Raw genomic sequence first — 24924 nt, forward strand, 5'->3', positions numbered from 1 at the left:
TATGTATGTATGTATGCATTTACTTCTTGTTATTTACGTATGAATGTATGTATGTATGGCAGTAATAAGGATGTACGAAACAATGAAACAAAACGAAAACAGTAAAAGCAAATAAGTAGGGAAACAACAGAAGCCCAATTAGAAAGGCAACACTAACAACAAGTAAGGAAGGCTAAGTTCGGGTGTAACCGAACATTACATACTCAGCTGAGAGCTTTGGAGACAAAATAAGGGAAAATCACCATGTAGGAAAATGAACCTAGGGTAACCCTGGAATGTGTTTGTATGACATGGGTATCAAATGGAAGGTATTAAAGAGTATTTTAAAAGGGAGTGGGCCATAGTTCTAAAGGTGGACCAGGGGTGACTCTATAATGTGTTTGTACGATATGGGTATCAAATGAAAGGTGTTAATGAGTACTTTAAAAGGGAGTGATCCTTAGATCCATAGGTGGACGCCGTTTCGAGACATCGCCATAAAGGTGGACCAGGGGTGACTCTAGAATGTGTTTGTACGATATGGGTATCAAATGAAAGGTGTTAACGAGTGCTCTAAAAAGGAGTGATCCTTAGTTCCATAGGTACGCCGTTTCGAGACATCGCCATAAAGGTGGACCAGGGGTGACTCTAGAATGTGTTTGTACGATATGGGTATAAAATGAAAAGTGTTAATGATTATTTTAAAAGGGAGTGGGCCTTAGTTCTATAGTGGACGCGTTTTCCATATATCGCTATAAAGGTGGATCAGGGGTTACTTTAGAATGTGTTTGTACGATATTGGTATCATATTAAAGGTATTAATGAGGGTTTTAAAAGGGAGTGGCCCTTAGTTGTATATGTGAAGGCGTTTTCGAGATATCGAACAAAATGTGGAGCTGGGTGACCCAGAACATCATCTGTCGGATACCGCTAATTTATTTATATATCTAATACCACGAACAGTATTCCTGCCAAGATTCCAAGGGCTTTTGATTTCACCCTGCAGAACTTCTTCATTTTCTTCTACTTAATATGGTAGGTGTCACACCCATTTTACAGAGTTTTCTCTAAAGTTATCTTTTGCGTCAATAAACCAATCCAATTACCATGTTTCTTTTTTTTTATGTTTGGTACAGAATTATGGCATTTTTTTCATTTTTCGTAATTTTCGATATCGGAAAGGTGGGCGTGGTCATAGTCGGATTTCGGCCATATTTTATACCAAGATAAAGTGACTTCAGATAAGTACGGGAACTAAGTTTAGTTAAGATATATCCTTTTTTTGCGCAAGTTATCATGTTAGTGGCCGAGCGGAAGGACAGACGGTCGACTGTGTGTAAAAACTGGGCGTGGCTTCAACCAATTTCGCCCATTTTCACAGAAAACAGCTACCGTCATAGAGTCTATGCCCCTACCAAATTTCAGAAGGATTGGTAAATTTTTGTTCGACTTAAGGCATTAAAATTATTCTAGACAAACTAATAGAAAAAGGGCGGAGCCACGCCCATTTTGAAATTTTCTTTAATTTTTGTATTTTGTTGCACCATATCATTACTGGAGTTGAATGTTGACATAATTTACTTATATACAGTAAAGATATTCCATTTTTAGTTAAAATTTGACTTTAAAAAAAATTTTTTGGGTTATTTTATATAAGAGCTATTTGGCTGGTGGTTTTTAAGCGACAAACTAAGTTTTCCTTTATCCTTTTTTAAATTTAATTAAATGTAATGTAAGTGAAATCCTCAATGTTGTGTAAAATGATTATTTTGCAAATAATTGTTTTATGTTATTAATAAAAACAGATCTCCCTGTGGAAGGTACAAAATGTACCGAAGCGCGTAGGAGGATAAAGGAAAACTTAGTTTTTCGCTTAAAAACCACCGGCCAAATAGCTGTTATATAAAATAACCCAAACACAATAAACATTGGCCCATTAAACAACTGAATAAAAAAATTTTTTTCATTTCATCCGATTTTTCAAATTTTTTTAGCACATATTTAGTAATAGTACTAACGTTCCTGCCAAATTTCATCATGCTGTCCTCAATGACTGCCAAATTACAGCTTGCAAAACTTTTAAATTACCTTCTTTTAAAAGTGGGCGGTGCCACGCCCATTGTGAAAATTTTACTAATTTTCTATTCTGCGTCATAAGGTCAACCCACGTACCAAGTTTCATCGCTTTATCCATCTTTGGCAATGAATTATAGCATTTTTTCGGTTTTTCGAAATTTTCGATATCGAAAAAGTGGGCGTGGTTATAGTCCGATATCGTTCATTTTAAATAACGATCTGAGATGAGTGCCCAGGAACCTACATGCCAAAATTTCATCAAGATACCTCAAAATTTACTCAAGTTATCGTGTTAACGGACAGACGGACGGACGGACGGACGGACGGACGGATATGGCTCAATCAAATTTTTTTTCGATACTGATGATTTTGATATATGGAAGTCGATATCTATCTCGATTCCTTTATACCTGTACAACCAACCGTTATCCAATCAAAGTTAATATACTCTGTGAGCTCTGCTCAACTGAGTATAAAAAGAACAATACACGGGAACAACAACAAAATAAAAAGAAAATTGTCAGCTAAACTACGCTTAAGTTATTTTGCAGGTTTCAGTTAACTTTAACTGAAGTTTAAGCTGAGCGGCCGCCGTGGTGTGATGGTAGCTTACTCCGCCTAACACAACAAAGATCCTGGGTTCACGCCCCAGGCAAAGTAACATCAAAATTTTAGAAACTAGTTTGTTCAATTAGGAAAAAAATTTTTTAAGCGGAGTCGCCCTTCAGCAGTGTTTGGCAAGCCCTCCGCGTGTATTTTTACTATGAAAAGCTCTCAGTGAAAACTCATCTGCCTTACAGATGCTGACCGGAGTCGGCATAAAACATGTAGGTCCCGTCACGCCAAATTGTAGGGAAAATTGTAAGGGGCACGACGCAAATTGGAAGAGAAGCTTGCCCTAAAATCTCTTTGGAAGTTATGGCGACTTACATTTATTTTTATTTATTTAAGCTGATCTTAAGCGACCGTTCCGGCAGCATTTATCTTGAGTTAACCTATCAGTTATTTGCGTTCCTTCGCATTGGCTCATGTTTATAACAAAAATACTTCTAAAGACCCAAGGGTTGTTTCGAAATAGTGGCTCAACTTGAGAATCATAGCGTTCTCAGCAAAAAAGGGAATTTTTAGTAAAGCTAAAAATGCAGTTACTTATATTGAAAAAAGATAGTTTACAACTCTTACTCTAATGTGGTTCTGTAATTGGACTCAAATGTAAGATTCCAATACTACAGTGTTTTCGCGAAAATAAAATAATACGCGTACTGTTTAGTTCTAATTTATAATTCTACATTTCTGCTGCCAACCAGGTGTATATTTCTCACCATAAACCGCTGTTGGTTTTGGTAGTACTACCTTGGAGCTTTTTTGCCAACTTCACCTCAACTCGATATCCAATGTAGGGTATCAATTGGAGAAATGTGCTGGATATTCATTTGAGAATAATACATTTCTTAAAATATCTCAAAGGTTGGAGAATAATTTGAAAATAACGTTGGAGATCAACTCAAGAACTATAAATTTTACAAAATTTCTTAAAGGCTGGATAGTTATTGCAAAAGGATCTTGGATGCCACCTTGAGGTTTAAAAATAATTAGAGATTGATGTTGGATATCAACTCAATTAGATATATATTTCTCTAAGGGCAGAGATATTTTCTCCATGTATCTTGGGTAAACAAAATCCAGCTGTTTCCGTATCTACAAGTAATCTATATAATAAAAAAACTAATTCCGTACAAAAAATTCTATCCCCAGTGGCGGCCTTAAACTATGACAGAAAAACTGCTCTGTAGTTTAACTGGAGTTAAAATTTGACCAGAGTTTAAGCAAACTTTGTTCAAGACACTTAATTAACCAACTACCGAAAAACCGGGCCTTAGTCTTAGTTCGTGTGAAACTAAATATTACATTATAACATTAACTTGGTGCGATATAGCTACGCAGGTGGAGATTAAGCCCGGAATTCCTTTCATGAGAACTGATATGATCTAAATTTAAAACGAATTTTGGTTTGGTCATATATATAGTATGTTATATGAAAAAACTTTCAAATTTAGGCTCAAATTCTAACCGTGTACTAAACACCTTTTCCTTAGGCGAGATCTATAAATGCACCGATTTCGACCATGGTCTTCTAAATTAGATACATTTTTTCTCAGAATATTCATAGGCCACAGAGATACTTAGCTTTCTATACCACAGCGGAGAATTCAATTGACCCTCTGAAGAAATATTACCAACTTAACGTTTCTAAACTTCTTTGTAGCTGCATGCGCACCGGTTTTCCAATATCCAGAAAGAAGGTAGCTCTCCAGAGAACTAGTGTCACATAAACTACCTAAATTCCCCAACTAGACTGAGCTGAAATCAATAACATTTAAATCAATAGGGATTAAACAAATTGAATTTCAGGATGTTGTCCTCCATCCACATAATCTTAAATTCCACAATCACAATTAATTTTAAAACGTGGGTTTCGGCGAATGGTGTGCTAGAGCTGGATCAATCCAGAATTGAGTAAAGGTTCCAATTCTTTTTCTTGTGAATACACAATCACGCTGTACAGTAAATTTGTATTTACACCTTTTCTAGTTTAAGTTCAGAAATGTCCATATATGTAGTACTCCTACATTGCTACAAAAGGCTAGGTACATTCCCAAACATCAAGGTGCCGATATATTGCTGTTTAAACGTTTTTGTTTTTGTATTCAATAATCGAATGTACCTAAATTTAAATTTTATCTTATGCTGCTACAATCACAAAAATTTTATAGGCTGTCTTGTTTTGATTTCGAATTCAAAACACATTGCGATGATTTTCTATTAGCAATATAGGAGTATGTGGAGGGTGGAACCGTGTGTAGAAGTCCACGAAAGTGGGGAAAGCTTCTGACCGGCATTCACCTGGGAATGGCCAGAGCGATTCTTTTGCTTGCGGTTCAAGCAGCTCACTACTTCGCTTGCGGCCAAGTATCCTCTGGGTAGCCGCTAAACATTCGTTTAGCGGTGAGCTAATGTGAGAAGGCGACAACCTGGCTAGACCACTCTGATATAATTGGTTTAAGGGCTAGCCGGGGGAGATCTCATCGGCAGCGTCTGTACACCTCTAGGTGCGGCTGCAAGCGGGCGTCTGTCTTGGAGCAAGCGGCTCGCTATATAAACGTGCAAGTAATATTTTCACCCCCGCTGTGCGGGTTATGCGCTGGGCTTGGGACCCGCCACGTAAAACCATACTCCAATGAAATATAACAACAAGCCTCGGATAAATACACTCTCTATTGATGACGACCATGGCAAACGTTTGAAGGACAATGAACGCACATACGAGCGCTGCCCCCGTCATGACGTAAAAGTCGTGCTTGGCGACTTTAATGCCAGGGTGGGCAAAGAAGGTGTTTTTGGCCCTACAGTCTGAAAGTTCAGCCTACACAATGAAACTTCTCCTAACGGACTAAGGATGATTGACTTTGCCGATGCTCGAAACATGGTCATATCCAGCACGAGGTTCATGCATAAAAAGATACATCAAGCTACATGGCTGTCTCCTGATCGAAATACTCGCAATCAGATCGATCACGTTGTGATAGACGGTGGGCATGCCTCCAATGTTTTAGATGTGCGCACGATCCGAGGACCTAACATCGACTCGGACCATTATCTCGTTGCAGCCAAAATACACACCCGCCTCAACGAGGCTAAGACCAAGGAACAAAAAACACAAGGAAATCTAGACGTCGAAAAGCCTCAATCACAACAGACTGCCAATGATTTCACAACTCGACTCTCACACCTGCTCTCTGAGAGCACAACTCATCCTGAAGGAATACAGGAGCAGTGGGAGCATATCTCCAAAGCACTTCGTACTGCCGCCGAGGAAAAAATTGGTTACCGGCGGCCACGAAAAAACAACTGGTACGATGAAGAATGCCGTGTTGCAACCGAAAGAAAGGACGTTGCCTACAGGGCTACGTTAAAAGCGAGCGCGACAAGAGGAGTGTGTGAATGCTATCGTGAGTTGAAAAAGGAAGCAATACGCCTTTTCAGGAAGAAAAAAACAGAAGCAGAAAGGCGTGAGTGCGAGGAGCTTAAGCTGCTAGCCACCAGGAATAACGCCCGAAAATATTACCAAAAAATACGGCGACAGACGGAAGGTTTTAAGACCGGGGCAAACTCCTGTAGGAACGAAAACGACGACCTTGTAACTGATGTCCAGAGAGTGCTTAGATTATGGAGGGAACACTTCTCTGCTCTCCTAAATGGAGGCAGCAATTCACCGCGCAGAGATGAAGAACCCGATTCCGCAATCGATGATGATGGAATATATGTCCCCCCGCCCGATTATGACGAAGTTAGAATAGCAATAACCAGATTGAAAAACAACAATGCCGTGGGCGTTGATGGATTGCCTGCGGAGCTATTCAAGTACGGCCGCGAGGAGTTGGTAAGGCGCATGCAGCAGCTTCTTAGTAAAACATGGACGGACGAGTGCATGCCCGACGGTTGGAATATAAGTGTTCTTTGCCCAGTCCACAAGAAGGAGGATACTGCAAAATGCACCAACTATCGTGGAATCAGCCTTCTTAATATCGCATATAAGGTCTTTCAAGTGTATTGTGAGGAAGATTGAAGCCCACCGTGAACCGGCTGATTTAACCTTATCAGTGCGGCTTCAGACCTGGTAAATCTACCATCGACCAGATTTCCACAATGCGCCAAATCTTGGAAAAAAACCCGTGAAAAGAGACACATCACCTCTTCGTCGACTTTAAAGCCGCCTTCGACAGCACGAAAAGGAGCTCCCTATATGCCGCTATGTCTGTATTTGGTTTCCCCGTAAAACTTATACGGCTGTGCAAAATGACGTTGAGCAACACCATCAGTTCAGTCAGAATTGGGAAGGACCTCTCCGATCCGTTCGAAACTAAACGAGGTTTCAGACAGGGTGACCCCCTATCGTGCGATTTCTTTAATTTGATGCTGGAGAAAATTATACTAGCTGCAGAACTTAACCGCACTGGAACAATATTCTATAAAAGCGTGCAATTACAGGCATATGCTGATGACATTGATATCATCGGCCTAAACACCCGCGCTGTTAATTCTGCTTACTCCAAACTGGAAAAAGAAGCGGTAAAGATGGGTTTGATTGTGAATGAGGGCAAAACGAAGTACCTGCTGTCATCGAGCAAAGAGTCAGCGCATACGCGTCTTGGCAACCACGCTACTGTTGGCAGCCATAATTTCGAAATAGTAAAAAACTTCGTTTATTTGGGAACGAGCATCAACACTAGCACCAACATCAGCACTGAAATCCAGCGAAGAATCAATCTTGCCAATAAATGCTACTTTGGACTAGGTAGGCAATTGAAAAGTAAAGTCCTCTCTCGGCGAACGAAAATCATACTCTACAAGTCACTTATCGTACCCGTCCTGCTATATGGGGCAGAAGCATGAACCATGACAACAGTAGATGAAGCGGCTTTGGAAGTGTTCGAGAGAAAAGTTCTTCGAATGATTTATGGACCTCTACGCGTTGGCGATGGCGAGTAACGAAGAAGATTTAATGATGAGCTGTACGAGCTATACGCAGACATCAACATAGTCCAGTGAACTAAAACGCAGCGGCTGCGTTGGAATGTTATGCGAATGAGAGATGATGCTCCGGCCAAGAAAGTGTTTCTATCGGAACCCGCCTATGGAAGCAGAGGTAGAGGGCGGCCCCCACTCTGTTGGACGGACCAGGTGGAAAACGATTTAAACTCCCTTGGTGTGACCAATTGGCGCCGGTTGGCGAAGCGAAGGAGCACTCCTTGCTGGACGGCCGTGACCGTTTAGACGGTTAAGCACCAATTAAGTTAGTAATATAGGAGTATTACGTATATGGAAATTTCCAATACAAGTTCAGAAAATTACAATTTGAGTTCAGAAATTCCAATTTATATTCAGAAAATTACAATTCAAGTTGAGAATTTTCATTTCAAGTTCAGAAAATCACATTTCAAGCTCAGAATATTACAATTCAAATTCAGAAAATTATAAGTATGGTATTATTTTTCAATTCCAATTTATACTACGTAATGTAAAACTTATATTTATTTGCGGAAGTGTTGATGCTTTTCTCCAAGCGTGTACATCCCGAGCTAAGAAATCAAACGGAGGATAACTCTTTGCAACAAGTGCACGATGATGGAGTGGAAGGGGGAGACCTCCACAGAGTTGCGAGAGGCAGGTGGAGGAAGACTTGATCTGTGCACACAGTACTTATACGTTAATTGCGGGATTGTTAACGCTCCGTTGATTTCATCATCACTGCTGTCATACTCAATGCCGATCAATGTTCGTGAACCTAAGAATATAGCTGGATTTCGTTGTAACTGACCTCTTATCAGAGGAGGGGAGAGAAGGGAGGAGAGGAAACGGGTTTTTTCATTATCTCCTTCATGTGAGAAAAATTAACTTAGGTGAGTTAAGAAGTCCAATTCTCCCCTAACAGATAGTAATAGGCCTTCATATTGTAACGAATTTACTGCAATTCCCCTTATTTGCAATCTTCTGCTAACGTTCGTATCGCTAAACTGTTTAATAAATATCTCCAATATTGAATAATGGAGAATGGCCTTTATTAAAGTACTTCACAATAACACTTATACTTTGCAACTAGCTTGCTTAATAACCAAACTGACTGATAGCTTAAATGAAACTGATTCTCGCCTCTACTGTTATCGCCTCTTTATACTGTCAGATTTCCACGTTGCATATTTCTAGGCTTTTCTAATTCCAGAACTTACTAGTTAGTTATAAATTTCTCAGCTACAACTACAGATGTATAATGTTTATAGCTTCTCTCATACTCCATGCACTTGTATGTGTGAGCGACACTTCCACAATTATAATTGCATACCTTTAGGAGCATCTCAGATAAGATATCTGCATGTGTTTTTGCATCTCTTCTCCGCTGCGTGTACGTACATAGGTGTAGACAAAATGATTAAATTATAGATGTGCATTTACGTCACTGCTTAGCATCGGCATAGAGATGGCAGTACCCCTTAGTGTTGCCAACATTCGCAACAATATCCTTGTGTCAAATTATAACCGCTAACATTTACCATCATATATACTTTTATTTCCATTGCACGAAAGAAAAAATTCCTGACAAACTCTCTGAACTTGAATTGTAATTTTCTGAACTTGAATCCTAATTTTCTAAACTTGAATTGTAATTTTCTGAACTTGAATTGCAATTTTCTGAACTTCAATTGAAATTTCTGAACTTGAACTGTAACTTTCTGAATTTTAATTGTAAATTTCTGTATTTAAATTGGAATTTCTGAAATTGAATTTTAATTTTCCGAACTTGAATTGGAAATTTCTGAAACTGAACTGTAGATTTCCTAATTTAAATTGGAAATTCTGAACTTGAATTGTAATTTTCTGAACATATACTGGAAAAGGTGTAGTCGAGATGATAGATAGAAGACCTGTTTGTAACAAAGTCACAGGTTCAAAGTAAGGAAGGAACAATCGTGTAACGGTGACGTCGGTGGACGATGTCAAAATTGCTAGCGGAATCGGAAAATTATGAATCGGTGGTTGATGCCACACTTAATCGGTGAAATATGTTAAACATGAGTAGGTTGATGGATACCCAAAGCTACCAGTGGATCGAAAAACGTTGCACGCAAGGATATCTTACGATAAAGCCAACGGTGTTATGGATTAACGGCAAAACGGCTTGGAGTATTTCCGCATTAGGCATATCTGTCGTGAAAGTGTTTTCGAAAGGGGAGAGTGCGTGGGGTGTTTTGCGGTTAAAAGGACAACAGAAACATTCGCAACGTATACACAAAGCCAGTGGTGGATCGGTTAATAATGACCAGTTGATTAGTGTTCAGAATACCTGATTATTTATTAGTTAAGATTCTGATGGTGGATGGCGAACTATATGAACTATTCACGAGTAAGTGAAAAAAAAATATGACTGACGATGGATGATTGGCTCTTGGATAGGGTATGATAAGTAGTGAATCGACGCTAATAATAGCGGAACTGAATAACGATGAACCGATGTATGATTGGTGATAAATGTTGGAAGATAGATAGTAGGATGGTTAGTAGCAGACCAATGCCAAAGTCACTGAATAAAAATAGAATGGAATGATGCGGTTATTGGTTGAAATTGGAAAGAGTACCGCAGAGAGCCCGAGGGTTAATGGATGCTGAACCAATCAATGGTTTATTTGTGTCAACATTTTACGTGGATGCAGATGGGTGCTTGGCGGACACATGTTGAAATAATAAATAGATCTGTACCCTGTAAGTAAATGGCCAATAATGGGTTGATCGATGGATGGTGAAAAGCCACGAAAATCTAGGCCGGTATGTACTTTAGTTGTGGATGCACCCTTTACTTGAAGGTTTGGGATTTACGAACTGTTATCGAAAACCTTGACAAATTTCAAAGGGCCCACGACTTTGCAGAGCAGCACATTGATTGATTTTCGGACGAGAGTTTTGGAATGTCAGTTACGATGCAGTTCTTAATCTTGAAATGACCGATAATTCATTTTAAGTTGGATACTCAGACGATGATACCACCATCATCACATCTTCAAACAAAGAAGAAGCACACATTTTTGGAAGTAGAATTCGTTGTATTAGGAACACCAGTAAAAGTGATCAATGGAACAATATCCATCGCCCCATTACCGCTGGAGAGAATAAAAAAAAAACAAATAAGGAAGGCTAAGTTCGGGTGTAACCGAACATTACATATTCAGCTGAGAGCTTTGGAGACAAAATAAGGGGAAATCACCAGTTAGAAAAATGAACCTAGGGTAACCCTGGAATATGTTTGTATAACATGGGTATCAAATGGAACGTACTAAAGAGTATTTTAAAAGGGAATGGGCCTTAGTCCTATAGGTGGACGCCTTTTCGAGATATCGCCATTAAGGTGGACCAGAGGTGACTCTTTAATGTGTTTGTACGATATGGGTATCAAATTAAAGGTATTAGTAATGGTTTTAAAAGGGAGTGGCCCTTAGTTTTATATGTGAAAGGGTTTTTTTAAAGTGATATTTTGCGTCAAAAAACTAATCCAATCTTCCATGTTTCTTCGTATTTGGTATAGAATTATGGCATTTTTTTCATTTTTCGAAATTTTCGATATCGAATAGTGGGCCTGGTCATAGTCGGATTTCGCCCATTTTTAATACCAAGATAAAGTGAGTTTAGGTAAGTGTGTGAACTAAGTTTAGTGAAGATATATCAGTTTTTGCTCAAGTTATCGTGTTAGCGGCCGAGCGGAAGGAGGACGGATTTTTGTATTTTGTTGCACCATATCATTACTGGAGTTGAATGTTGACATAGTTTACTTATATACTGTAAACATATTCAAGTTTTTGTTAAAATTAGACTTAAATTTTTTTTTAAAAAGTAGACATGTTCGTAATCCGATTTCGCTAATTTTTATTTAGGGCACATATAGTAATATGTTTAACGTTCTTGCCATATTTCATTACTAGCCTTTACCCGCGGCCCCGTCCGCAAGGAGAAAATGAAATATGTGGGCTATTCACGTTAGCCTGCTTATAAAGTTATCTGTTTAAAATTTTTTTCTGTCTAATGCATTTTATTTTTGTAATTGAGTAAAAAAAAGAACTTTATGAGCTGATAACCTGATAGGATCCCAAAATGATAACGAAATTATCCAGAAAAAGCCACGAAATGACCCCGACGCTATCGCGGACGGATCCCAAAAACCATCCAGAAACGCCCCGGAGTGGTTCCCGAAGTAGTCCCAAAAAAACCCGAAATGACAACGACACGATTCTAGACTTATCCAGATAACCACACAGACATGATGCCTGAAGGGTACCAAATTGATCCCGAAATAGTCCCGAAAAAGTTCCGAAATTACCCTGACGGGCTTCCGGACGGAACTCAGAAACCATCCAGAAAATATCCAGGAAAGGTCCCTAAATTATCCCGACTAACTCCAGAAAAAGTTCCGAAATGGCTCCGAGGGGATCCACGATAGATCGCGAAAACCATACAGAAATGATTCCGGAAGGATTCCAAAATGATCCCGAAAAAGTCCGGAATTGACCCAGATGGGATCCCGCACAGATCCAGAAATGATCCCGGAAGGGTGCAAAAACTATCCCGGAAAAGTAACAAAAAATCCCGAAATGGCTCCTACGGCATCCCGGACGGATCCAGAAATGACCTCGGAAGGGTCTCCAAATGATCCCAAAATGGTCCCGAAATGACCCTGATGGATCCGGCAAACCATCAAGAAATTATGCCGAAAGGGTCCCAAAATGATCCCAAAATAATACAGAAAAAGTCACGAAACGACCCCTAGAGGATCCCCAAATGATCCCGTATTAGCCCCGAAAAGGTCCCGAAATAACCCCGACGGGATCCTGGACAAATCCCGAAAACCATCCAGAAATGATGCCGGAAGGAATCCCAAATGATTCCGTAAAAGTCCCGCATTGATTCCGACGGGATCCCGAACGGATACCGAAAATCATCCAGAAGTGATGCCGGAAAGGTCCTCAAATGATCACCTAATAGTCCCGAAATGACCCTTAAGGGGTAATGGACGGATCCCATAAACCCTCCAGAAATGATCCCGATATATTCCCGAAGAAGTCCCGAAATGACCCTGACGGGATCTCGAACGCACCCCTAAATGACCCTGACGGGATCCCGGACAGATCCCGAAATCCATCCAGAAATGATCTTGGGAGGGACCCCAAATGATCCCGAAAAAGTCCCGCAATGATTCCGAGGGGATCCTGATCGGATACCGATAACCATCCAGAAGTGATGCCGGAAAGGTCCTCAAATGATCACCTAATACCAAAATGACCCTGACGGCATCCCGGACTGATCCCAAAATCCATCCAGAAATGATCTTGGGAAGGTCCCAAAATTATCCCGAAATAGTCTCGGAAAAGTTCAGAAATTACCCTGACGGGTTCCCGGACGAATCCTGAAAGCCAACTCTAAATGATCCCGAAAAAGTCCCGAAATGACCCTGACTGGACCCCGAAAGGATCCCGAAAACTATCCAGAAATGATGCCGGAAATGTCCTCAAATGATCACCTAATAGTTCCGAAAAGACCCTGACGGGATCCCGAACGGATCCCGACAACTATCTAGAAATGATGCCGAAAGGGCCCGCAAATGATACCGTATTAGTCGAGAAAAAGTCCCGAAATGAACCCGACGGGATGCCGGACGAATCCCAAAAACCAGCCAGAAATGATGCCGGAAGGGACACCAAATGATCCCGAAAAAGTCCCGCAATAATTCCGACGGGATCCTGAGCGGATACCGAAAACCATCCAGAAGTGATTCCGAAAAGGTCCTCAAATGATCACCTAATAGTCCCAAAATGACCCTGACGGCATCCCGGACAGATCCCGAAATCCATCCAGAAATGATCTTGGGAGGGTCCCAAAATTATCCCGAAATAGTCTGGGAAAAGTCCAGAAATTACCCTGACGGATACCGGACGAATCCTGAAAACCAATCTTAAATGATGCCGAAAAAGTCCCGAAATGACCCTGATGGGACCCGGAAAAGATCCCGAAAACTAACCAGAAATGATGCCGAAAAGGTCCTCAAATGATCTCCCAATAGTTCCGAAAAGACCCTGACGGGATCCCGAACGGATCCCGACAACTATCCAGAAATGATACCGAAAGGGCCCGCAAATGATCCCGTATTAGTCGAGAAAAAGTCCCGAGATGACCCCGACGGGATGCCGGACGAATCCCAAAAACCATCCAGAAATGATTTTGGAAGGGACCCCAATGATCCCGAAAAAGTCCCGCAATTATTCCGACGGGAATCTGAACGGATACCGAAAACCATCCAGAAGTGATGCCGGAACGGTCCTCAAATGCTCACCTAATAGTCCCAAAATGACCCTGAGGGCATCCCGGACAAATCCCGAAATCCATCCAGAAATGATCTTGGGAAGGTCCCAAAATGATCCCGAAATAGTCTCGGAAAAGTCCAGAAATTACCCTGACGGGTTCCCGGACGAATCCTGAAAGCCATCCTTAAATGATCCCGAAAAAGCCCCGAAATGACCCTGACGGGATCCCGAAAGGATTCCAAAAACTATCCAGAAATGATGCCGGAAAGGTCCTCAAATGATCCCCTAATAGTTCCGAAATGACCCGGACGAATCCCAAAAACCATCCAGAAATGATGCCGGTAGGTATCCCAAATGATCCCGAAATAATCCCGAAATGACCTCGTCGGCATCCCGGATGGATACCGAAAATTATCCAGAAATGATGCCGGAAAGGTCCACAAATTATCCCCTAATAGTCCCGAAATTACCCTGATGGGATCCCGGACGGATCCCGAAAACCATCCAGAAATGATGCCGGAAGAGCCCCCAAATGATCCCGAAAAAGTCCCCAAATGACCCCGACGAGATCCCGCACGGATCCCGAAAACCATCCAGAAATGATGCCGGAAGAGCCCCAAATGATCCCGAAAAAGTCCCCAAATGACCCCGACATACTCCAGAAAAGGTTCCGAAATGGCTCCGAGGGAATCAACGACGGATCGCGAAAACCATACAGAAATGATTCCGGAAGGATCCCAAAATGATCCCGAAATAGTCCGGAAATGACCCAGATGGGATCCCGCACAGATCCAGAAATGATCCCGGAAGGGTCCAAAAACTATCCCGGAAAAGTAACAAAAAATCCCGAAATGGCTCCTACGGCATCCCGGACGGATCCAGAAATGATCTCGGAAGGGTCCCCAAATGATCCCAAAATGGTCCCGAAATGACCCTGATGGATCCGGCAAACCATCAAGAAATTATGCCGGAAGGGTCCCCAAATGATCCCGAAATAAAACAGAAAAAGTCACGAAACGACCTCTAGAGGATCCCCAAATGATCCCGTATTAGCCCCAAAAAAGTCCCAAAATGACCCTGACGGGATCCCGAAAGGATTCCGAAAACAATACAGAAATGATGCCGGAAAGGTCCTCAAATGATCCCCTAATAGTCCCGAAATGACCGTGACGGGATCCCGACAACTATCCAGAAATGATGCCGAAAGGGTCCGCAAATGATCCCGTATTAGTCGAAAAAAAGTCCCGAAAGGACTACGACGGGATCCCGGACGAATCCCAAAAACCATCCAGAAATGATGCCGGTAGGTATCCCAAATGATCCCGAAATAGTCCCGAAATGACCTCGTCGGCATCCCGGACGGATCCCGAAAATTATCCAGAAATGATGCCGGAAAGGTTCCCAAATGATCCCCTAATAGTCCCGAAATTACCCTAATGGGATCCCGGACGGATCCCGAAAACCATTCAGAAATGATGCCGAAAGGGTTCCCAAATGATCCCGTATTAGTCGCGAAAAAGTCCCGAAATGACCCCGACGGGATCCCGGACGGATCCCGAAAACCATCCAGAAATGATGCCGAAAGGGTTCCCAAATGATCCCGTATTAGTCGCGAAAAAGTCCCGAAATGACCCCGACGGGATCCCGGACGGATCCCGAAAACCATCTAGAAATGATGCCGGATGAGCCCCAAAATGATCCCGAAAAAGTCCCCAAATGACCCCGACGAGATCCCGGACGGATCCCGAAAACCATTCAGAAATGATGCCGGAAGAGCCCCCAAATGATCCCGAAAAAGTCCCCAAATGACGCCGACGATATCCCGGACGGATCCCGAAAACCATCCAGAAATGATGCCGGAAGAGCCCTCAAATGATCCCGAAAAAGTCCCCATATGACCCCGACGAGATTCCGCACGGATCCCGAAAACCATCCAGAAATGATGCCGGAAGGGTCCCCAAATGATCGCGAAATAGTCCCGAAATGATTCCGGAATAGTCCCGAAAATGTTCCAAAATAACCCCGACGGGATCCCGGACGGATCCCGTAAACTATACAGAAATGATCCCGGAAGGGTCCCAAAATGATCCCGAAATAGTCCCGAAAAAGTCCCGAAATTACCCCGGCGTAATCCCGGACCGATCCCGAAAACCATCCAGAAATGATCCCGGAAGGGTCTCGATATGACCCTTACGGGATTACAAATAAAGTGAAGCTAATTATAAAACCATGTTAATAAGGCAGCAGTCGCATTGGAGCGAATAAAAAGTTAGATAGAAACATACAGGTAAAGCTAATAAAAGCGTGCTAATAAAAACAATTGATGGAGGGCGGATGGCGGGAGTAGAGGAGAGGACCACTGATCGTTCCTCCAAAATTGTCTAGATCTCGTTCTGTATGTACCAGATACCAAAAACTATTGATTTAGGAGAAAATTTAGATTCAGTTATAACAATTTATGGATTTTACACCAGAGGGGGAGATAAAGGGGGGCGGGCGGAGGGTGTCACTGCTTACTTTGTAAGCCCTCGACTTATTTGACCCCTTGAGTCTGTGATATTGGTGAAGGCCAGTATACGTAAAGTTATAATGTGTAAAAATTATGAAAAATAATTTCTCGAAGGGTCGTGGGACCCCCACCCCTCTTTCCATGTTCGAAAAAAATTTCGCTAGTAGACTACTGTCTGTGTCCCAAATTTCATCAAAATCCGTGTAGCCATTCTGGCGTGATTCAGTCGCAAAGACGAAAAAATATAATAATTAAATTATAACTGTTCCTAGGGGGCGGGGACCACGCCCCTTTTGAAAAATATATAGCTAGTAGATCCTTCTAGACTATTGGCTATATGTGTGCAAAATTTCATCCAAATCGGTCCAGCCGTTCTTGCGTTATTGAGTCACAAAGACAAACGTCTGGACAAACATCCAAACATCCAAACATCCAAACATCCAAACATCCAAACATCCAAACATCCAAACATCTAAACATCCAAACATCCAAACATCCAAACATCTTAACATCCAAACTTTGCCATTTATAATATATATTAGATATAGACTACTGTCTGTGTCCCAAATTTCATCAAAATCCGTGTAGCCATTCTGGCGTGATTCAGTCGCAAAGACGAAAAAATATAATAATTAAATTATAACTGTTCCTAGGGGGCGGGGACCACGCCCCTTTTGAAAAATATATAGCTAGTAGATCCTTCTAGACTATTGGCTATATGTGTGCAAAATTTCATCCAAATCGGTCCAGCCGTTCTTGCGTTATTGAGTCACAAAGACAAACGTCTGGACAAACATCCAAACATCCAAACATCCAAACATCCAAACATCCAAACATCCAAACATCCAAACATCTAAACATCCAAACATCCAAACATCCAAACATCTTAACATCCAAACTTTGCCATTTATAATATATATTAGATATTAGATATTAGATTAGATTAGATTAGCGGTACCCGACAGATGCTGCTCTGGGTCACCCTGGTTCACATTTTGATCGATATCTCGAAAACGTCTTCACATATACAACTAAGGGACACTCTCTTTTAAAACCCTCATTAACACCTTTCATTTGATACCCATATCGTACAAACACATTCTAGAGTCACCCCTGGTCCACCTTAATGGCAATATCTCGAAAAGGCGTCCACCGATAGACCTAAGGCCCACTCCCTCTTAAAATGCTCAGTAACACTTTTCATTTGATACCCATATCGTACAAACAAATTCTATAGTCAGCCCTGGTCCACCTTTATGGCGATATCCATAAATGGCGTCCACCTATAGAACTATGGCCCACTCCCTCATAAAATACTCTTTAATGCCTTTCATTTGATACACATGTCATAAAAACACATTCCAGGGTTACCCTAGGTTCATTTTCCTACATGGTGATTTTCCCTTCTTTTGTCTCCAAAGCTCTCAGCTGAGTATGTAATGTTCAGCTACACCCGAACTTAGCCTTCCTTACTTGTTATGTTTTTTTTTATTTTTATACTCAGTTGAGCAGAGCTCACAGAAAAAAAATTTGATTGAGCCATGTCCGTCCGTCCGTTAACACGATAACTTGAGTAAATTTTGAGGTATCTTGATGAAATTTGGAATGTAGGTTCCTGAGCACTCATCTCAGATCGCTATTTAAAATGAACGAAATCGGACTATAACCACGCCCACATTTTCGATATCGAAAATTTCGAAAAACCGAAAAAGTGCGATAATTCATTACAAAAGAGAGATAAAGCGACGTCCGTCCGTCCGTTAACAGGATAACGTGAGTAAATTTTGAGGTATCTTAATGAAATTTGGTATGTAGGTTCCTGAGCACTCATCTCAGATCGCTATTTAAAATGAACGAAATCGGACTATAACCACGCCCACTTTTTCGATATCGAAAATTTCGAAAAACCGAAAAAGTGCGATAATTCATTACAAAAGACAGATAAAGCGACGAAACTTGGTAGATAAGTTGAACTTATGACGCAAAATAGAAATTTAGTAAAATTTTGGAAAATGGGCGTGGCACCGCCCACTTTTAAAAGAAGGTAATTTAAAACTTTTGCAAGCTGTAATTTGGCAGTCGTTGAAGATATCATAATGAAATTTGGCAGGAACGTTACTCCTATTACTATGTGTACGCTTAATAAAAATTAGCAAAATCGGAGAAGGACCACGCCCACTTTAAAAAAAAAAAATTTGTTTAAATTAAAATTTTAACAAAAAATTTAATATCTTTACAGTATATAAGTAAATTATGTCAACATTCAACTCCAGTAATGATGTGGTGCAACAAAATACAGAAATAAAAGAAAATTTCAAAATGGGCGTGGCTCCGCCCTTTTTCATTTAATTTGTCTAGGATACTTTTAACCCCATAAGTCGAACAAAACTTAACCAATCCTTTTGAAATTACGTAGGGGCATAGATTTTATGACGTTAACTGTTTTCTGTTAAAATGGGCGGAATCGGCTGATGCCACGCCCAGTTTTTATACACAGTCGTCCGTCTGTCCTTCCGCATGGCCGTTAACACGATAACTTCAGCAAAAATTGACATATCTTTAATGAACTTAGTTCACGTGCTTACTTGAACTCACTTTATCTTGGTATGAAAAATGAACGAAATCCGACTATGACCACGCCCACTTTTTCCATATCGAAAATTCCGAAAAATGAAAAAAATGCCATAATTCTATACCAAATACGAAAAAAGGGATGAAACATGGTAAGGTAATTGGATTGTTTTATTGACGCGAAATATAACTTTAGAAAAAACTTTATAAAATGGTTGTGACACCTACCATATTAAGTAGAAGAAAATGAAAAAGTTCTGCAGGGCGAAATAAAAAACCCTTAAAATCTTGGCAGGTATTACATATATAAATAAATTAGCGGTATCCAACAGATAATGTTCTGGGTCACCATGGTCCACATTTTGGTCGATATCTGGAAAAGGCGAACACCTGTAGAACGAAGGCCCAATCCCTTTTAAAAATACTCATTAACTCCTTTCGTTTGATACCCATATTGCACAAACGAATTCTAGAGTCACCCCTGGCCCACCTTTACGGCGATATCTCGAAACGGCATCCACCTATGGAACTAAGGATTACTCCCTTTTAAAAAACTCATTAAGACCTTTCTTTTGATACCCATATTGTACAAACAAATTCTAGGGTCACCCCTGCTCCACCTTTATGGCGATATCTCGAAACGGCGTCCACCTATGGAACTAAGGATTACTCCCTTTTAAAATACTCATTAACACCTTTCTTTTGATACCCATATTGTACAAACAAATTCTAGGGCCACCCCTGGTCCACCTTTATGGCGATATCTCGAAAATGCGACCACCTATACATCAACCACCACTCCCTTTTAAAACCCTCATTAATACCTTTAATTTGATACCCATATCGTACAAACACATCCTAGAGTCACCCCTGGTCCACCTTTGTGGCGATATTTCGAAACGGCGTCCACCTAGAGAACTAAGGCCCACTCCCTTTTAAAAGACTCATTAACACCTTTCGTTTGATGCCCATATTGTACAAACAAATTCTAGGATCACCCCTGGTCCACCTTTATGGCAATATCTCGAAACGGCGTCCACCTATGGAACTAAGGATTACTCCCTTTTAAAATACTCATTAACACCTTTCTTTTGATACCCATATTGTACAAACAAATTCTAGGGTCACCCCTGGTCCACCTTTATGGCGATATCCCTAAATGGCGTCCACCTATAGAACTATAGCCCACTCCCTCTTAAAATACTCTTTAATACCTTCCATTTGATACACATGTCATAAAAACACATTCCAGGGTTACCCTAGGTTTTTTACAACATGGTGATTTTCCCTTACTTTGTCTCCACAGCTCTCAACTGAGTATGTAATGTTCGGTTACACCCGAACTTAACCTTCCTTACTTGTTTATTTTATGTTATTTAAATTTTTTTATTTGATTTTATTTTGTTTTATTTTGTTTTATTTCATTGTATTTTATTAAGTTTTGTTTTTATACTCAGCGTGCTTTGCACATAGAGTATATTAACTTTGATTGGATAACGGTTGGTTGTACAGGTATAAAGAATCCAGACAGATATAGACTTCCATATATCAAAATCATCAGTATCGAAAAACATTTTTATTGAGCCATGTCCGTCCGTCCGTCCGTTAACACGATAACTTTAGTAAATATTGAGATATATTCACCAAATTTGGTACGCGAGTTTATCTGGACCCAGAATAGATTGGTATTGAAAATTAGCGAAATCGGATGATAACCACGCCCACTTTTTATATATAACATTTAGTAAATAATACACCTAGAATGTTGACTGATATTGAGCGGACTGATATTGAGACTCTTAATAAAAATTTGAAAAAAAAAATTTTAAATGGGCGTGGCACCGCCCACTTTTGATAAAATCAATTTTACAAATATTATTAATCATAAATCAAAAATCGTTAAACCTATTGTAACAAAATTCGGTAGAGAGGATGGCTTTACCCTAAGGAATGCTTTGAAGAAAAATTAACGAAATCGGTTAAGAACCACGCCTAGTTTTATATAAAAGATTTTTAAAAGGGTCGTGGACGAATAAAGTAAGCTATATCTTTGCAAAAAAGAGCTTTATATCAATGGTATTTCATTTCCCAAATGGATTTGTAACAATAAATAGGAAAAACTACAAATTTTAAAAAGGGGCGTTGCACCGCCCTTTTATGACTACGCAATTTTCTATGTTTCGGGACCCATAACTCGAAGAAAAATTAACCGATCGTAACAAAATAGGGTACAAAAATGTTCCCTATAAAAGGAAATATTTCTAGAAAAAATGGAAGAAATCGGCTAAAAACCACGCCCACTTTTATATAAAAGATTTTTAAAAGGGTCATAGACGAAAATAATAAGCTATAAAAAAACAAGTAAGGAAGGTTAAGTTCGGGTGTAACCGAACATTACATACTCAGTTGAGAGCTATGGTGACAACATAAGGGAAAATAACCATGTAGGAAAATGAACCGAGGGAAACCCTGGAATGTGTTTGTATGACATGTGTATCAAATGAAAGTCATTAAAGAGTATTTTATGAGGGAGTGGGCCATAGTTCTATAGGTGGACGCCATTTAGGGATATAGCCATAAAGGTGGATCAGGGTTGACTCTAGAATGCGTTTGTACGATATGGGTATCAAATGAAAGGTATTAATGCGGGTTTTAAAAGGGAGTGGTGGTTGTTGTATAGGTGGTCGCCTTTCCGAGATATCGCCATAAAGGTGGACCAGGGGTGACTCTAGAATTCGTTTGTGCAATATGGGTATCAAACGAAAGGTGTTAATGAGTATTTTAAAAGGGAGTAATCCTTAGTTCCATAGGTGGAAGCCGTTTCGAGATATCGGCATAAAGGTGGACCAGGGGTGACCATAGAATTTGTTTGTACAATATGGGTATCAAAGGAAAGGTATTGATGAGTATTTTAAAAGGGAGTAATCCTTAGTTCCATAGGTGGACGCCGTTTCGAGATATCGCCATAAAGGTGGACCAGGGGTGACCCTAGAATTTGTTTGTACAATATGGGCATCAAACGAATGGCTTTAATGAGTATTTTAAATGGGAGTGGGCCTTAGTTCTATAGGTGGATGCCCTTTCGAGATATCGCCATAAAGGTGGACCAGGGGTGACTCTAGAATGTGTTTGTACGATATGGGTATCAAATTAAAGGTATTAATGCGGGTTTTAAAAGGGAGTGGTGGTTGTTGTATAGGTGGTCGCCTTTCCGAGATATCGCCATAAAGGTGGACCAGGGGTGACTCTAGAATTCGTTTGTGCAATATGGGTATCAAACGAAAGGTGTTAATGAGTATTTTAAAAGGGAGTAATCCTTAGTTCCATAGGTGGAAGCCGTTTCGAGATATCGGCATAAAGGTGGACCAGGGGTGACCATAGAATTTGTTTGTACAATATGGGTATCAAAGGAAAGGTATTGATGAGTATTTTAAAAGGGAGTAATCCTTAGTTCCATAGGTGGACGCCGTTTCGAGATATCGCCATAAAGGTGGACCAGGGGTGACTCTAGAATGCGTTTGTACGATATGGGTATCAAATTAAAGGTATTAATGAGGGTTTTAAAAGGGAGTGGTGGTTGTTGTATAGGTGGTCGCCTTTCCGAGATATCGCCATAAAGGTGGACCAGGGGTGACTCTAGAATTCGTTTGTGCAATATGGGTATCAAATGAAAGGTGTTAATGAGTATTTTAAAAGGGAGTAATCCTTAGTTCCATAGGTGGACGCCGTTTCGAGATATCGCCATAAAGGTGGACCAGGGGTGACCCTAGAATTTGTTTGTACAATATGGGCATCAAACGAATAGCTTTAATGAGTATTTTAAATGGGAGTGGGCCTTAGTTCTATAGGTGGATGCCCTTTCGAGATATCGCCATAAAGGTGGACCAGGGGTGACTCTAGAATGTGTTTGTACGATATGGGTATCAAATTAAAGGTATTAATGAGGGTTTTAAAAGGGAGTGGTGGTTGTTGTATAGGTGGTCGCCTTTCCGAGATATCGCCATAAAGGTGGACCAGGGGTGACTCTAGAATTCGTTTGTGCAATATGGGTATCAAACGAATGGTGTTAATGAGTATTTTAAAAGGGAGTAATCCTTAGTTCCATAGGTGGAAGCCGTTTCGAGATATCGGCATAAAGGTGGACCAGGGGTGACCATAGAATTTGTTTGTACAATATGGGTATCAAAGGAAAGGTATTGATGAGTATTTTAAAAGGGAGTAATCCTTAGTTCCATAGGTGGGCGCCGTTTCGAGATACCGCCATAAAGGTGGACCAGGGATGACTCTAGAATTCGTTTGTGCAATATGGGTATCAAACGAAAGGTGTTAATAAGTATTTTAAAAGGGAGGGGGCCTTAGTTCTATATGTGGACGCCTTTTAGAGGTATCGACATAAAGGTGGACCAGGGGTGACTCTAGACTTTGTTTGTACGATATGGGTATCAAATGAAAGGTATTAATGAGAGTTTTAAAAGGGAGTGGTGGTAGTTGTATATGTCAAGACGTTTTCCAGATATCGACCAAAATGTGGACCAGGGTGACCCAGAACACCATCTGTTGGATACCGCAAATTTATTTATATATGTAATACCTGTCAAGATTTTAAGGGTTTTTTATTTCGCCCTGCAGAACTTTTTCATTTTCTTCTACTTAATATGGTAGGTGTCACAACCATTTTATAAAGTTTTTTCTAAAGTTATATTTCGCGTCAATAAACCAATCCAATTACCTCACCATGTTTCATCCCTTTTTTCGTATTTGGTATAGAATTATGGCATTTTTTTTCATTTTTCGTAATTTTCGATATCGAAAAAGTGGGCGTGGTCATTGTCGGATTTTGTTCATTTTTCATACCAAGATAAAGTGAGTTCAAGTAAGTACGTGAACTAAGTTCATTAAAGATATGTCGATTTTTGCTCAAGTTATCGTGTTAACGGCCATGCGGAAGGACAGACGAACGACTGTGTATAAAAACTGGGCGTGGCATCAACCGATTTAGCCCGTTTTCACAGAAAACAGTTAACATCATAAAATCTATGCCTCTACCAAATTTCATAAGGATTGGTTAATTTTTGTTCGATTTATGGCGTTAAAAGTATCCTAGACAAATTAAATGAAAAAGGGCGGAGCCACGCCCATTTTGAAATTTTCTTTTATTTTTGTATTTTGTTGCACCATATCATTAGTGGAGTTGAACGCTGACATAATTTACTTATATACTGTAAAGATATTAAAAATTTTGTAAAAATTTTACTTTAAAAAAATTTTTTTTTAAAATTGGGCGTGGTCCTTCTCCGATTTTGCTAATTTTTATCAGGCGTACATATAGTAATAGGAGTAACGTCCCTGCCAAATTTCATCATGATATCTTCAACGACTGACAAATTACAGCTTGCAAAAGTTTTAAATTACCTTCTTTTAAAAGTGGGCGGTGCCACGCCCATAGTTCAAAATTTTACTAGTTTTCTATTCTGCGTCATAAATTCAACTCATTTACCAAGTTTCGTCGCTTTATCTGTATTTGGTAATGAATTATCGCACTTTTTCGGTTTTTCGAAATTTTCGATATCGAAAAAGTGGGCGTGGTTATAGTCCGATATCGTTCATTTTAAATAGCGATCTGAGATGAGTGCTCAGGAACCTACATACCAAATTTCATCAAGATACCTCAAAATGTACTCAAGTTATCGTGTTAACGGACGGACGGACGGACGGACGGACGGACGGACATGGCTTAATCAAATTTTTTTTCGATCCTGATTATTTTGATATATGGAAGTCTATATCTATCTCGATTCCTTTATATATGTACAACCAACCGTTATCCAATCAAACTTAATATACTCTGTGAGCTCTGCTCAACTGAGTATAAAAATAAATATAAGGCGC

At 40.2% G+C, this 24924-nt stretch overlaps 1 protein-coding gene across 1 annotated transcript in view; it reads left to right on the forward strand.

The window, feature by feature from the left end:
* The window catches only part of 5-HT1A (5-hydroxytryptamine (serotonin) receptor 1A), a 407259-nt gene that overhangs the window by 65905 nt on the left and 316430 nt on the right, over positions 1–24924 (forward strand). The window lies entirely within an intron of this gene.

Source organism: Eurosta solidaginis, chromosome 3 (genome assembly GCF_040869045.1).
Source record: "Eurosta solidaginis isolate ZX-2024a chromosome 3, ASM4086904v1, whole genome shotgun sequence".
In the NCBI taxonomy this organism is placed as follows: domain Eukaryota; kingdom Metazoa; phylum Arthropoda; class Insecta; order Diptera; family Tephritidae; genus Eurosta; species Eurosta solidaginis.